Raw genomic sequence first — 18,282 nt, 5'->3', positions numbered from 1 at the left:
AGTTCCTATGGCATACTGAGTGTCCAAATACCATTGATATACCCAAGGCGTAAAGAAGGCCATACAATAGTACATTAAGGATGGAATATGGGCTTCTTCAGGTCTAGGTTTATAATGGGCTTTAAAGTACTGATATAAAGAGATGATAGGAGGAGGGAGAATATCATTGGATAAACCCCTTGTTTGCCACCATTTTTTAAACCAGTTGGGAATCTTTAAATCAGTACGAAAAGACTGATCAAAATAAATTAACCACGAATGAGTAGCAGTGGGATTTTGAATATAGAAAACTTTTTCCCATGCTTTTTTATAATCAAAATAATTATAAGTAGTACTATGCACATGCTTATATAAAACTTTGAATTTTACTGGAGTATAAAGGGATGGAGCAGGCCAATCTTTAGGATGAATAACTCTTTGGATTTTTATGGAAGAATACAAAATAATAGATTTATTTTTAGGATCAAAATTATGTTCAATTTTTACAGAGTCAGTATCAAGTAAGATATTATGATAATATTCCTGAGGTTTTGAAAGATCATTTGGAGTAAAATACCAATTCTCAGGGTAATAGTGTTTTAAAATTGACCAAGGATTAATATTATTATACCCATCCTCGATCTCAATTTCATAATCAAAAATATTTTTAATAAACCATTTATGTATACTTTGAGGAGTATACTGGATTTTTGGCAAATCCACAGCCATCAACGGATTTGATAAGTCTTTACTGTCTACCGTTTGAGACAGACTAGCCGTACCATGAACGGGCACGATCGTTTTAAGTTTAGAAGACATACCTGCATCCTCTGTGGAAGAAGATGCTATACCTTGCAACGCCTTTAAAACTTCAGGAGATTGACTAAGTTGTTCAATCCACTTTTGAAGATCTTTAGAGGTTTTAGTGTTTAAGGCTGAGGTTTTAGTGAGATCTTCAGAATGCTCAGAAAGAGCTTTAGTGGGTGAGTCGGATTCTTCTTTAATGGCTTTTCCCTTATCCTTTTTCTTGCCCATTGTTCTGTAAGAATTCACGAGTAAGAAAGTCTGGAATATTGTTTTTATGACCAGGAATGAATTCAATATCAAAATCAAAAATACTTAATAATGCTTGCCATCTTGCAAAAATTTGTTTAGAGCCATTAGGTTTACTGCTACGTGATAGAGATACATACAAAGTCTTCATTTTATGATATATAATAAAAGGTTTTGGCTTTGCCTACTGAACCCACGCCTACTGAACCCATGAGTAAGTCCCATGTGAGTGGCGTCTAACGGGTATAACCAGGAAGGGTATAACCAGGTAGTCAAAAAATTTTATCGTATATTATAAAATAGATCCTTTCTTATGTAGATTAGCTAGTAGTAATAAATCTGAAAACTCAGAAATTAAAAGGGTTATAAATAGAAATGAATTAATTTTGCAAGATTTTAGTAAAGCAATTGATGAATGGGAAATTCCTAAAGTTGATAAAGAACAAATATATAAAGTTTCTAAATTTAATTTATTTAAAACAGATTATGTAATTAAAACCGAAGAAAGAGATTTTCAATTAAGTAAACCCTTTGAAAGAATAACTCTTTTATCTTCTAAAACTTTGCAACATCATAAAAGTAAAAAATATAAATATATTCATATAGGATTAATTCAAGTAGGAATAAAACCTTTAACCAGAGAAGGATTAAATACTAGTATACTTGCAGTAGTAAGAGATGCTAGATTTTTAAATTTTCAAGATTCTTTATTAGGATCAGTTGAAACTAGCTTAAGTGAAGGACCGATCTCCTTTGAGGTCTATCCAGATATGACTGTCTCATTAAATGATTTAAATATTTGAGAAAGTATAGTTTTGGAAATTAAAACTCATAATTATAAAATGAAGCAAGGATCAATTCCTATAGCTTTAATTTATAAAATTCATTATAAGGCAATGAATTTAGCTTTTGGTACTAAATATAAATTACAACCTAAAATTGGTGAAACAAGATTTCTTCAAACAGATTTGACTAAAACAAACACAGTAATTCCTAAAACCATCCAATGGAAGGATATAACACTTCCAGATGAATGGATTTTAGAGGGGGTTGTACCTCCTCCAGTTATTGATAAAGTAAAACCAAACGTCAATTTGCAAAAAATTGAACAATTTGAAGATGGTAAAGTAACTTTAAAATTTAATAGAAGTCAAAGTATGAGGTATGCAGGGTCATCTTCCTTTGTAACTACAGATGAAAATGATAAACCTACTTCATCTATACCTTCTGTTATTTATGCTAAATATAAGGAAACTGAGCCTAAACCAATTATTCAAACATTAGTAAAGCCAAGATTTTCTACTTCTGATATTCCAAATTTAAAAATGAAAGGTGTTGATTATAGTAATTCTATACCACAGGCAGTTTATAACCCTGTAGATAATTATGTAACTCAACAGTCAACCTTAGTTAATTCACCTGAATCACCAACAGCTTCAGCTATCATTGAAAATATAAATGATATAAACAGAGAATTAAATGTTCTTAGTAAAATAGATATTGAGAAAAGTTTAATAAAAGAAATATCTAAAACTAAAAATTTACTTAAAATGAAAAAGATATTAAAACTTTATCCTTTTGAGGATTTAAAATATGAATATTTAGAATATAAAATCAATAATCAAACTAAAATTAATTTCTTTGAATGGTATAAATTAATTAAAGAAAATAGATCTGATAAAAGTCTAAATCCAATTACTATAAGAGATAAAAGACCAGAATGGATAGTAAATGATCAAACATTAAAAAGTGATTTTCCTCCTAAAACAATTAGTAAACTAAAATATCAAGACAATGAAATTATATGTGCACCTTATAAAATTGCTCAAGATAATGATGTAAATAAAAAGATAATTGAACAAAATAATTTTAGTAATGCAAGTTTAATTTGTTTAAACTCACAATTAAAACGAATAGAACATATGTTAGAAGATAAACCTTTAGTGTCAGAAACCATAAAAGGCAAAGAAACTGTAAAAACTCACATGTTTAAACCTTATCAAATTTCTCAATCAAGTCAAAAAGAATTTGTGAATAAATTAAAGGATCAATTAAGTAAAATTGAAGTTCATTCTGAAACTACTCAAGAAGTAGCACCCAATACTCCTCAAGCATCACGAAATATAAACATTATAGAAGAAAACACCAACTCTGATGACAGCGAACCTGACTCAGAAAATGATAAACAATTTGAGTTAAATCCTATAAATCATCATCGAGAAATAGTAAATAGGGCACCAGACTTAGGCATTATTGATAAACCTAACACTATATCTCAATTTAAATATAATGCTTCAACAATCTATGAATGGAACATAGATGGTTTAAGTGAATATAATATATTAAGTATTTTGTAACAAATGACCATGGCTGCAAATGCTTATAAAACGCAGTCAATTATTTCTGATAAAGCTATTGCAGAAATCCTCATTGCTGGATTTACTGGACAACTTAAAGGTTGGTAGGACTATCATCTCACTGAACAACAACATTTAGAAATTTTAAATTCAATTCAAGTCAATGATGAAGGTGAACCTATATATGATGAAAATGGTGAAGTAATTCAGGATGCTGTGTCATCTTTAATTCTCACTATTTCACTTCATTTTATTGGGGATCCATCTCACTTAAAAGATAAAAATGCAGAATTACTTAGTAATTTAAAATGTAAACACTTAGGTAATTTTCAAGAATATAAAACTACTTTTCTAACTAGGTTAATGTTAAGGGAAGACTCTAATCAAAGCTTTTGGAAAGAAAAGTTTTTGGCTGGACTACCTTATTTCTTAGGAGAAAAAGTTAGGAACAATATTAAACAACAATATGGTCAACCTATACCATACAATAAATTAACTTATGGTCAATTAATTAGTATAATTCAAAAAGAAGGTTTACAAATTTGTCATGACTTAAAACTTCAAAGAACAATAAAATATGAAATGCAAAAAACTAAAAAAGAATTAGGATCATTTTGTAAACAATTTGATTATAATTTAAAATCTCCACAGAAATGTGATGGACAATGCTTGCGAACACATAAATCTAAAAAACATTATAAAAATAAATATCATAAAAGACAATACAGGTCTATACCTAGTCAAGAGAAATTTTATTCTAACGAAAAATATAAACCCCATAGGAAGTCTAAAAGAAAACAAGCTAAAAATTCAAATAAAACCTCTTATAAAGATTTAACTTGTTATAATTGTGGTAAAAAGGGACATACTTTAAAATTTTGTAAATTTAATAAAAAGTTAAATGAATTACATTTAGATGAAGAAGTGTTAAATAAAATCCACGAATTATATCTTGATTCTGATTCTTCAGAATCTGAGGTTATAGAAAGTGAAAATCAAATTGATGAATTAGGTACAACAACTAGTTCATCTGATTATTCTATAAATATGCTAACTAAAGATCAAAGTACGCTTTTAGAAGTAGTAAATTCTATAGATGACCAAGACACTAAAGCTAAACTCCTTCAAAAACTCATTAAAAGTTTTGATGAAACCCAGATAGTAAAAGAGGATATAACTCCTAAAATTCAACATAATACTTATGATCTCACAACTATATTAAATAAAAATAAGCATAAAAAAGTAGAAGCAGAAAATTCCACTAGTAATTTAAAAAATGAAGTTAGAAATCTAAAGGAGGAAGTTAGTGAATTAAAACGACAATTTCAACTTCATGATAGACTAATAAAGGTATTAGAATCTCAACTTATTTCTAGTTCTTCTTCTGATGAAGCAGAACCAGATAAAGATGAAATAAATCAATTAGATGAAGATGTAGATAGTAATTTTCTAAACTTATTACAAGAATAACTTCAAGAAAATATTTGGTAAAAATAAATATTCAGGTAAATGATTTTGTGATAGATGCAATTGCACTGTTTGATACAGGTGCAGACTTAAACTGTATAAAATCAGATTTAATCCCTAAAAGATATTGGTCAAAAACTAATGAAAAACTAAGTACTGTAAATAAATCTAAATTAGAAATTATAGGTAAAACAGATGCACAAATAGTAAACCAAGGTTTAGAAATAAACACAGTATTTTTATTATCACCTCAAATAAATTATATGGTTATATTAGGAACCCCTTTTATCAATTTAATAACACCATATTCAGTTAAAGAGGATTGTATTAAATTTAAAATAAGAAATAGTACAGTTAAGTTAGAATTCACTGAAAAACCTAAGAAGAAGCAATTAAATCTCTTAAAAGCTCATTCAATTAAAATACTAGAGATTAATTCTTTAATTAAATCTAGAGAAGAAGATTTAAAAGATGCACGAAATAATATGTGTTTAAACAAAATTAAACAACAATTAGAGACTAAAGAAATACAAGATAAAATCACAACATTAAAAGAATTTATGGAAAAGGAACTATGTGCTGATCATCCACATGCTTTTTGGGATCGTAAACAACACATAGTAGATTTACCATATGAAAAAGATTTTGATGAGAAAACTATTAAAACTAAAGCTAGACCAATTCAGATGAGTCCTGAATTGATAGAGCATTGTAAAAATGAAATTCAGGATTTACTCAATAAAAAATTAATATCTAAATCTAGAAGCCCATGGTCTTGTGCAGCTTTTTATGTAAATAAAAATGCTGAAATAGAACGAGGTGTTCCCAGATTAGTAATAAATTATAAACCATTAAATACAGCTTTAAAATGATAAGATATCCAATCCCCAATAAAAAAGATCTTTCAAAGAAATTATATAATGCAAATATTTTTAGTAAATTTGATATGAAATCTGGTTACTGGCAGATTCAAATTGATCCTAAAGATAGATATAAAACAGCATTTACAGTTCCATTTGGTCAATATGAATGGAATGTAATGCCTTTTGGTTTAAAAAATGCTCCTTCTGAATTTCAGAGGATTATGAATGATATTTTTAATCCTTATTCTAAATTTTGTATTGTATATATTGATGATGTACTTATTTTTAGTACAACTCTTCATGAACATTTCACACACTTAAAAACATTTTGTATGGTAATTCGGCAAAATGGTTTGGCCCTAAGTAAAACTAAAATGGACTTGTTTAAAACTAAAATTAGATTTTTAGGACACTATATTGAACAAGGTAAAATTCAACCCATAGAAAGAACTTTGGTATTTGGAGAAAAATTTCCGGATGAAATTAATAAACTCCAATTACAAAGGTTTCTTGGTTGTTTAAATTATGTCATTGATTTTTACCCTAATTTAAATTGTATGTTAAAATTATTACATGATCAATTACGAAAAAATGCTAGTCCTTGGACGGCTAAGCATACTCAAATAGTTCAAAAGATAAAATCCTTAGTAAAAGAAATACCTTATTTATATATTCCTAATCCTACAGCATTTAAAATTGTTGAAACTGATGATTCAGATATAGGATATGGTGGTATTTTAAAGCAACAACTTGATGGTAAAGAGCGTATAATCCAATACACTTCAGGCCATTGGACCCCCGCTCAACTTAACTACTCCACTATTAAAAAAGAAATTTTGAGTATAGTAATATGTATAAATAAATTTCAGTCTGATTTGTTAAACCAAAAATTTTTATTACGTATTGATTGTCAATCTGCTAAACATGTTTTACAAAAAGATGTTAAAAAGATGTTAATATATATATATATATATATATATATATATATATTATTACTTGCTAAAATTGTGAAGACTAAGTCACTTCTAATTCATAATATGATTGTATGATTTCTATATAGTTTAGGACGGTGCCTCCGGCACCGAATGTGGCATCCACCGTCGGGTCTTTCGGGATCGGGCGGCAGGTGTTACATTTTGAACGGGTGTGAATACTCAAATTTTGAGGCTCAAAAAGCCAGTTTTCCCGAACTGCAAACAGTTCGGCCAGACCAGAGGCCATTTTGGAAATTTACTGGAAGTATACCAATATGGTACTTAAAACGTCCGAAAAATTACGAGGGTCGTAGAACTGGTCCCGGAATAATTTTCGGAGGTCTGGAACTCCCGAAAAAGCCTTTTTTTGGACTGCAAGCGGTCTGGCCGGACCGAGGCCATTTTGGAAGTTCACCGGAAATATGCCAATATGGTACTTGAAACGTCCGGGGCGTCGCGAGGATCTCGGAACTGGTCCCGAAATATTTTTCGGATGTCCGAAACTCCCGAAAAAGCCTCCGAAATGAAAAATCAGTAGAACCGCCGAGCTCTGCGGCCCAGCCGCCAAGATCCAGCGGCCCAGCCACCGAGATCCGGCCGTAGGACCAGGCGGCCGAAACAGTCTGTTTTTGCTTATAAATACAACCCCGGTGTGACCTTTCAACTCACTCAGTCTGTGTTGACGGACGCTCCTTCTCCCCTACGCTCCTTGCGTTTTCTTTTACTGCTTTTCTGCATTTTTAATTTAGCTTTTATTGCTTTCTTGCTTTAATATTTGGCCACTTAAATTAAATTAATTCTAAATTAATATTCCCCAAACGAGGAGCTTAATCCGGAGTTTTTCAAGCTGAAGCTAAGAAGCGGTCGCCGGTTAACTCAGGTAAATAAACAAAACTCTGCTAATTTAATTTTAGCACTTCATGCATATTTCTCTTCTACTCCTAATAACTCTACAACTGCATAAACGCATTCATGTCATTAATTAGGCAAATAAACTGCCTCAATCAAATATGATTAAGCTTAAATACCCGGTTAATTAATAATCGTGGTATTAATGCTAAATCTGACAATATTGGCTTAAAGTACCTAGTCAATTAATGACTATGGTATAATCGCCTTTATTTCGAACAGTCTGGCTTAAGTCCAATTAATCAATAATTGTGGCTAAATAGCCTTAATTAATCACGTTCTTTTGGCAATAAAATTGCCTACATTGCAGTTCAATTAATTACTTTTGGCAAACAAATTGCCTATAAGTAAGATTAATTATTCTTTTAGCGATAAATCGCTTAAATTGAATTTTTTGGCAAAATGCCTAGAATTAATCAATCATTCTGGCGACAATCGTCCAAAAATCACTTTTGGCAAATCAATTGCCTTGAATCAATCATTTTGGCGACAATCGCCCAATCAACACTCTTGGCAAATAAATTGCCTAAATCAACCCATTTTGGCTAAAAGCCTTCAAATAATCACTTTTGGCAATAATAAGCCCAAACATCAATTTTTGGCGATGAATCGCCCAACAAAACATCTTTTGGCAACAATAAGCCTAAACATCAATTTTTGGCAATAAATTGCCCAATCAAACACTTTTGGCAACAAATGCCTAAAGATCAATCAATTTTCAGGCAAAATGCCTAAACAAAATGCACAAAGCATACACACAGCCATGCATTAAGCATACCCATTCAAAGCCCTTTTAAAAAGGCATATCGAACTACGTTGACTTTGATCTTCCATTCAAACGGAAGTATGTAGGCACGTTCGGGATTTAACCCCGGGCGGCAAGTCAAAATCACATAAACACTTTCATTGGTCCAATTGCATCATTTACCCTGCAAAGCATTCATTGTTTTGGTTAGTTCATCAGCATGACATAGTCTCGGGATCCACCTCAGGTTCGTAGACCATGCCTTACATTGGGTTAATTAATCTAGCATTTAGGTTAATTAAAATTGGAGTCACTTAGGGTTTTTCCAAGTTTACGCTAAAATAATTAAACAAGGTGGCGACTCATACATTCACGTGCATTTCTACCCTTAGTCACATGCATTCATATGCCATGATGTTTGGGGAGGGGTTCACAGTTTGGCGACTTCACTGGGGACTTATGTAATCATTTTGCATAAAGAGGACTACAATTGCTGTGTAAACTAACCAGCCCTTCTTTAGGGCATTATTTTACTATGCTTTGTTTCGCAGGGGACCCTAACATTGAATCAAGTATTCTTTCTTTAAGAATACAATACGGGATAAGGAGAATTTGGACTTAATTGAACAGTTTAATTAAATCATTTTAATTTGTTGATTTATTTGCACGATTGAGAATCTTTTTCTCCATTGCATAAAAAACGAATTTCAAATGAATTTCTTCTCTCTCTGTTCAAACTTCTGAGTCTGGATAGCAAGTAGCGCTGATCGGCAGGTCTCTTTGATTATGTCGACGGACAGCCAAAGCGTCCTCCCTGTTACCGCAAACCATCCCTAATCCTTTTGGGGATGGCCCATGGGCATGCGTACTGTTGGACCCACGCGAAACTCTTTGTTTCACATGTGGTTAGGTATATCCATGCTCAAGGTTCAAGGGTCCCTTTATAAGCCGATTCTCTATTTGCGTCATAGCCTATAGAACCTATCCCTTAGGACTATATGCACCCAATGATATGAAGCATATCATGAACAGATTATGATGTGATGTTGTGCGCATTCACGCATTCATCCCATACTTCACAAAAGGGGTCTGGAAAATGATAAAAAAGAGAATCTTGAAAAAAAACATTCCATTTTAAAGCTGGAAAATCACATTTTGGTCCTTGAGACCTGAAAAATTACATTTTGGTCCTAAAATTCACATTTCGGCCCTTAAGGCCCAAAAATTCCCAATTTAGCCCTAAAGGCCCAAAAGTTCACATCTTGGCCCCAAAGGCCCAAGAATTCCCAATTTGGCCCCAAAGGCCCCGAAGATTAACATCTTGGCCCCTAAGTCCCCGAAAATTCATATCTTGGCCCCTAAGGCCCTAAAATTCCCATTTTGGCTCCTAAGGCCCTAAAATTCACATCTTGGCCCCAAAGGCCCAAAAGTTCACATCTTGGCCCCAAAGGCCCAAAAATTTCTAATTTGGCCCCAAAGGCCCAAGAATTCCCAATTTGGCCACAAAGGCCCAAGAATTCCCAATTTGGCCCCAAAGGCTCAAAAACTCACATGTTGGCCTCAAAGGCCCAAAAATTCACATGTTGGCCTCAAAGGCCTAAAAATTCACATTTTGGCCCCTAAGGCCCAAAAAAAAAATTCTTTGAGAACTTAGGGCCTTTCGAAAAGTCGAGGTGTCCAGCCCTAAGCACTCTACCTTACATATCACATCCCATTGTGTCCTATCCTAGGTGTCCTCCCCTACCAACGCTACCCTACATTGTTTGGTCATACCACCCCACATCACAAGGGTCAAGTCCAAATACCTTACCCTTACACTACCCTACCTCACACTATCTCACATACCTTATGAAAACACCTTATATAGGATAGTCTAATCATTTTGACTATGTCCTTTTACAGGTACTCCTCCAAAGACCACCTGTACCTGAAACACCAACTGAGCTCTCACCCACAAGTCCAACAACCCCGATTGCACCAATGGCATAACTGTCTGACTTCCAAAACCTCATTGAACAACTGGAGGCCAGAATGGAGGTTAGAATGAATGAGGCACTGGCCGCCCAAAGGACTGCCCTAATAGCTGAACTAGGTGGTGGTAATGGAAATGGAGCTTCAGCCGGGGGAAGCGGACCTGCTGCCTCCAATCAGGGATCCGGCGCTGCACCGACGTCCTCAAACCCTGCCCTGGATGACATGCCCTCTGGAACTGCTTCTGAGCTGGAAGCTCAGAAAATGAGAGAGAAGCTGAAATTGTTGGAAAGGTCTATTACTGCCCTCAAGACACACAAGGAAGTGGTGGACATGGACTCCTTGTCCTTGTTCCCCGAAGCAAGATTACCTACAAAATTTAAGATGCCTAACATGGACAAGTTTGACGGAACCACTTGTCCCAAAACGCACCTGAAAATGTATGTGGGTGCCCTCAACCCGTTTGGCCTGAACAGCGAGCTCCTTGCTCAGTTGTTTCAGCAATCTTTGACTGGTGCTGCATTAAGATGGTTTGTAAGCTTGGATCGTTCCAAAATGAAGAATTGGGAGGACATATGCAATGCTTTCAACACGCAGTACCATTATAATATCGAAGTGGATGTTACCCGGAGGGAGCTGGAAACCACTAAACAAAAGAACAATGAGCCCTTCTCCTCATTCCTTTTGAGGTGGAGAGCCAAAGCTGCTCAAATGATCAACCGACCCTCTGAACAGGAAGAAGTTGACATAATAATCAAGAATTTACTGCCTGTCTACCAGTCACAGCTTCAAACACAGTACTTGCCTACGTTCCAATCGTTCATTGCAACTGCAACTAAGGTGGAAGACTTAATCCAGTTGGGTTAACTCAAAGAAGACTCATACAAGAAGCAGAATCATCCTGGACTTTAAAAAACCGTCTACAAGACCTGGTTGACAATGGGTCCATCATCCCCACGAGTAAGCTGAACATCAACAATCCCTTGCCTAACCATGGGATTAATGCAAAAAAAAATTGCTGAACAAGAATCGTTCGATCCTTTTGAACTTTTCTTAGAAATGAATGAAGTTTGTATCTGAGAAGGTTGAGATCAAACCTCCAAAAGAGCAAAGGAATTGTTCAAGACCAACAACAACCTGTCTTATCGATTTAAGCATTGAGAAGAACAAAGTCACTACAGTCAATCCAATCCTAGTCCATCACAGTCCACCTGGAGTCTATCTTTTAGGGTCTAGTTTTTTTCTTTTCATTTTCATTTCCATTCAAGTTTTCAGTCAATTCAAATTTGTAAATCTAAGTGTCTTTTGTACACGAATTTTGTCTTATCAATAAAAAGGGATCAGTTTACGTTCCAATCATGTTTATACTCTTTCCCTATCCTTTCCTGTGAAAGCACAAAAAAAATCGAAAAAATAATAAAAAATTAAAAAAAATGATGATAAAAAAAAGATAATAAAAATTGGCAAAGAAAAATGCATGCATCCTTTCATTTGCTCTGCATCAATCAAAGCTGGGGGCATCCTAAGAAGCACCATCAAAGGCGAAGTTTTGAAGGGTAATCATGGAAAGGATCCAGCAAAGGGTACACAAGACTTCAAACAGTACGGAGGCAAAGCCGATTGAAGGGGTTAGGGCCAGAATGGTTTCTCCAAAAACCCAGGAATGGAAGATGCTCCGACAGAGAGGTGTCTGAATTTTGAGCTTAAAAGCAACAGAATAGAGAAGTTATGTTTGGAATTGGGTTGGGTCTGCACGAAGTCGCAATGCTATCCATACATCTCAGAATCAAGTTGCCTCGAAATTCTTTATGGAGAGGCTGCTTCTAAGCAAGCAAAAGGAAAAACGGGACAAAAGGAACCCCTGGTCAAAAGGAAGCAAACAAAGCAAGAGAAAAAAAAATGGGTCAGAAGGAACTTCTGCACAAAAGAAAGAAATCAAGGACAAAGCTACAGGAAATCAAGTTGTCAAAAACGGGTCAACTGCAAGCTCTCTGTTAAATTCAAGCCCATCAAGGGTAGATGACAAATCATTTCAGCCATAAGGACAAAGACCAAGCGGCTACTCACATTTTGAAAAAGCAAGTTAAAAGAAGCAGTCATTTCCACGAATTGGATGACAATAAACACCTTGAAAATCAAGCGCCAAGCATGGCACAAGTACAAGTGTCCTTATAAACAAGGATCATTTCACAAAACAAGGAAAAGGAAGAGTCTCCTCAAAATTCCTTATGGAGAGGAGAACCATTGAGGAAATAAGTTTCAAATTCAGAAGAAGATAAAGTTCAAGAAAAGGAATCAAATTAACCTCAAGAATTCAAACATGGCGAAGCCACAAACTCAAAGCATAAAAGCTTCTTCAACACTCAAGCCACTCAAGTTACCACCACAATGTGGGTATTCAAAACTCTTTGTGATGAATACAAGTCATATTTCAGTCAACCAGTGGTAAAACCACTACAACAACAAAGTCAGATTCGCCTAGGGTCATCACTATCATACGAGCTCGAGTCAATAAGTTGATTCAACATCATCAAAGTTGGGAATGAATCCCATAAAGACATCAAGTCGGGAAGGAATCCCGCAAAGACATCAAGCCGGGAAGGAATCCCGCAAAGACATCCAGTCGGGAAGGACTCTCGCAAAGACATCAAGCCGGGAAGGAATCCCGCGAAGAAATCAAGTCAGAAATGAATTCTGTATTAATATTGTAACACCCACCGGCCACTCCCGGAGAACCAGACGGCGGATGCCACAATCAGTGCCGGAGCACCATCTTATGTCACTTATTAAAGCTAGATCACAAATTAGAAGTGGTTAAATTTTCATAAGGAGGCAAGTAATTAACATTTTGTTTTGTTTTTTTTTTTTTTTTTTTTACAAAAATAATGTTTAAGGAAATTCCTATGAAAATTTCGCAAGAGTTTCCCCTAAAAATTAACTTGCCACACAAAGAAAATATACACACTTCCAATTTTCTCCAAACCCCAAAACTCCAATTCAACATAACATACCACAAGCACTTCTAAATATCCATCAACATACGCATCATAGTCTAAACACATTCTTTTCAAGGAATATATAATCATCATACACCAAAAATATAATAAAATGTTATTTCCTTCAATAATCATAACTCTTAATACATTATAAACTTATTATATACAACCTCCATAATACAATCTTTATATACATGCCAAAAATCACCATTTACAAAATATCGTGCCCAAAATGTGATCTCTACTCTGATGCTTGTCCTCTGGTCTTGAAGAACACCCTCCGCTCCTAACCTGCGCGTGATAAAAATCAACGCGCTGAGTGGAAGACTCAGTGGTGCTAAATAATCAACAATTTAATTAATAATAATAACCAAGGCAAAACTTAAATAACTCAACTATATAAATACCGAAATCGCATTCATTTAATTCAAATACTTTGAAAGCAATGAGAAGATTATAAATACAAATATGTCTTCATTCTTTTATAGCAACAATAAAATTTCATTTTTCGTTAAGGCTCATACTCATGCAGAATGAACATAAGCAGATTTGATCGTGGCCTATGTTAGCGCCACCCCCATCACATACTCGTGGCCTATGAAAGCACCACCCCCATCACACAATCGTGGCCTATGAAAGCACCACCGTGGCCTATGAAAGCACCACCCCATCACACAAATAAGCGCGTCCGCCTATTTATAAGGGCTGATAACCCTAGCATATGATCATAGCTTCACAATAAGAAAATCCATCTCATCATACCACGTCTCAATCATGCATAGTAGAGCCCAAATCAAAATCATTCTTTCACAAAAGCAAAAATTCTTAGTCAAAACCTCTTCATTTAGTACCCATCAGTTCAAAATTTTTACTCAAAACACTATAGATGTATATATACTTAAGATAGTATAAAAGTACATAAATCAAGAACTTTTCAGCATTTTCATAAACTTGACCTTTGCAGGGTTTTTAACACATAATTTGACTTATGGGTCTCCAAATTGAATGAAATCAGGTTCATTAGAAAGATAAGACAAAATTATACAAATGTTCAGAAGGGACCAGAGTCCAGATCACATAGTAAGATAGCAAACAAAACCTCAGAACACAGACCAACAGATCAGACCTGATTTAGCAGAACCAAGTCCAATGTTTCTTGAATTCCTACTTCACCAAACACTCAAATGAAACCAATACAGAACGAGAGAATTATCAAGACACTGGGAAACAACTTTTATGAAGAACTCAGAACCTAATCTTGTCATTATAGTGGTCAAACTGGGCACTCAATTTAGTAATGCATGTGGCCCGACACAACAGAGTCAGTTTGGGTGTTTCAGACATAAGTTGAGCTATGTATATCCAATTTGGACACAAGAGGATGGGGTGGAAAGATACGAAGTAAAGCTATACCTTTTATGAAGAACATAAAACGTTATTTGTCCATTTGAGTGGTCAAAATGGACAATCATTTCGGATAGACAGGTAAGACATCATAACAGAACCAGTTTTGGTATTTAAATCATAAGTTGAGCTACAAGTATTGGAATTAGACATAAGAATATGTTTTGGAAAGCTGAGAAATAGAGCTACAACTTTCATGAGAAGTCAGCAACAAATGGGAAGTATAAAGGGGTCAAAAATGAGTTCCAATCCCACGGCAGAACACATCTCACATTAAAATTCAGCAATTTCAACAAAACATACAAAGTTCCCAAAATATATTCAAAACCCTAACCATGTAAAAACAACTTAAACAAGTGAAATTATGATTGCACTAACCTTATTAACAAGCTTGAAAAAGCTTGCAAAGCCTTACTCCTTGGCTTTCTCTTTACCCTTTGAGGATGGTTCTGCAACCTCTTCAAAGCATGAAAAATCAACATTACAAGCAAAACTTGACAAAAGAAATAGTTGGAGCATGATTTAATGCATCAATAACATGTCTAAACCATGAATTCTACTTAACAATTCACAAAACTCAAAAACCACAACTTACTTGCTTCAATGGTAACTTCACTTCTCTTTGCTTTTAATCACAAATCTCAACTTCTACTCCTTAATTCTTAAGCATTAAGTCCTATTCTATGGTTTAATTAGGTAGTTTGGTGGTAAATTTGGAGGTAAGAAAATGAAGAAAATGAAAGAAGAAGGAAGAAAATGGAAATGGCGTGGAGAAGAGAAGAGAAGAAAGACAAAAATGTTGTGGTGTTTACTTTTAAGTGCCAAAGTCAAATTTGACTTCCTAAAATCATGCAAAATGTGTGGCTAAGATCAAGTCCTAAGTAATCTCATCCAATGGCTCTAAATATTCCTCAAATAATTCTCTTCTACTTCTTATTTAACTCCACCAATTAATTAAATTAACTCCACTAAAATAATTCCTCATTTATTTCTTAATATACCACACTAGAAATATTATGCATTTAATACATAAACTCTCCAAAAATATTCATTAAATATTTTCTATCCACCTAAATCATGCAAACATGCTCCAAAAATAGTAAATAAAATATTAACTAAGCATAGTAATTTTTCCGGACTAAAATAATACCAAGTCCCGAACCGATGGTACTATTCACAAACCGGTAAATCACTATTACTGACACTAAAAGAAAAATCAGTATGTTACAGTTCTCCCCCCTTTAAAAGAAATTCGCAAGTATCCTCACTGGTTCTTCCTCATAAGTCAAATCTGGCTCTATGGTAACAGAATCAACTGGTATCACATGTGATGGGTCGGACCGATACCTCCTCAACATAGACACGTGGAAAACATTATGTATCCTATCCAGGTCTGGTGGTAAAGCTAGTCTATAGGCTAATGGACCCACACGCTCAATGATCTCATATGGACCAATGAACCTAGGACTAAGCTTACCCTTTCTTCCAAATCTCAATATCTTTTTCCATGAAGATACCTTAAGGAAAACCTTATCTCCCACTGCATACTCTATATCTTTCCTCTTCAAATCCGCATAAGATTTCTGACGATCTGAAGCTGTTTTCAATCTATCTCTAATAATTTTGACCTTATCCTCTGTGTCTCGAATCAAATCTGGACCTATAATCTTACCCTCACTCAATTCCGACCAACACAGTGGAGTCCTACATCTCCTGCCATATAGTGCTTCGAAGGGAGCCATCTGAATGCTCGACTGATAACTGTTATTGTAGGCAAATTCAGTAAGTCGAATGTACTTCTCCCAACTGCCCTCAAACTCAATAGCACAAGCTCTTAACATATCCTCCAAAATCTGAATAACCCGCTCTGACTGACCATCAGTCTGAGGATGAAAAGCTGTGCTGAAATTCAGCTTAGTACCCAGGGCCTCATGTAGCTTCTTCCAAAATCTAGAAGTAAATCTCGGATCTCTATCTGAAATGATGGAAGAAGGAACCCCATGTAATCTCACTATCTCATCTATATAAAGCTCTGCATACTGGTCCATGGTGAAGTCAGTCCTAACAGGAAGAAAGTGTGCCGACTTAGTTAGTCTATCAACTATTACCCATACAGCATCTTTCTTTCTAGGTGTAGGAGGCAACCCAATCACAAAATCCATGGTAATCCTATCCCATTTCCACTCCGGAATAGAAGTAGGGTGTAACAAACCAGAAGGAAACTGATGCTCTGCTTTCACTTGCTGGCATGTCAAACACCTCGACACATAATCTGTGATATCCCTCTTCATCGCCGGCCACCAATAGTGTGATTTCAAATCATGATACATCTTATTACTGCCAGGATGCATAGCATAGGGACTACTATGAGCTTCCTTTAAGATACTCTTTCTCAACTCTGAAATTTTAGGCACACAAATTCGATCCCCAAAATACAAGCAGTCCTCTCTAATCTCAAATCCCTTCTTCTTACCCTCTCTGACTAGGCCTTTCCACAAGGCAATAGTCTCATCACCCTGCTGTGCATCTCTAATCTGCTGCAGTAGGCTAGGTTTCGCCATAAGCTCTGCTACAAGAGCACCATCTCTAGTCACAGATAAGCGTGCATTCATAGCACGAAGAGCAACTAATGCCATTCTACTGAGTGCATCTGCCACTACATTAGCTCTACCCGGGTGGTAATCAATAGTGAACTCATAGTCCTTAAGTAGCTCTAACCATCTGCGCTGCCTCAGGTTAAGCTCTCTCTGCGTAAGCAAATACTTAAGGATCTTATGATCCGTATACAAGTGGCATTTCTCACCATACAAGTAATGTCTCCAAATCTTCAAGGCAAACACAATAGCTGCTAACTCCAAATCATGGGTAGGGTAGTTCTTCTCATGTGGCTTCAGCTGCCGGGAAGCATAAGCAATCACCTTGCCCTCCTACATAAGCACACAACCCAGACCATTATGCGAAGCATCACTATAAACATCATATGGTCTGCCTGGAGCTGGCTGTGTCAAAACTGGAGCCTCAGTAAGCATCGCCTTAAGCTTCTCAAAGCTACTCTGGCATCTATCAGTCCACTCAAAACGGACATCCTTATGGAGAAGTCTAGTCAAAGGGGCTGCAATAAGAGAAAACCCCTTGACAAACCTCCTGTAATATCCAGCCAAACCTAAGAAACTGCGAATCTCTGTGACATTCGTAGGTGGCTTCCAATCTAGCACTACCTCAATCTTCTTCGGGTCCACCCGAATACCCTCTGCAGAAACAACATGCCCTAAGAAAGCAATCTCAGTCAACCAAAATTCACACTTACTGAGCTTGGCATACAACTGTCGGTCTCTCAAGGTCTGCAGAACTGTTCGTAGGTGATGATCATGATCCTCTCTAGTCAGAGAGTACACCAAAATATCATCAATAAAAACCACCACGACCTGATCCAAATAAGGATGGAAGATCCGGTTCATCAAGTCCATAAACACTGCTGGGGCATTAGTCAACCCAAATGGCATCACTAAAAACTCATAGTGACCGTAGCGTGTCCTGAAAGCAGTCTTAGGTACATTTGATCCC

This window comes from Jatropha curcas, chromosome 8 (genome assembly GCF_041381405.1).
Source record: "Jatropha curcas cultivar XTBG-Jc1 chromosome 8, XTBG_Jcur_1.0, whole genome shotgun sequence".
Lineage (NCBI taxonomy): Eukaryota > Viridiplantae > Streptophyta > Magnoliopsida > Malpighiales > Euphorbiaceae > Jatropha > Jatropha curcas.
This window is presented reverse-complemented; position numbering follows the sequence as displayed.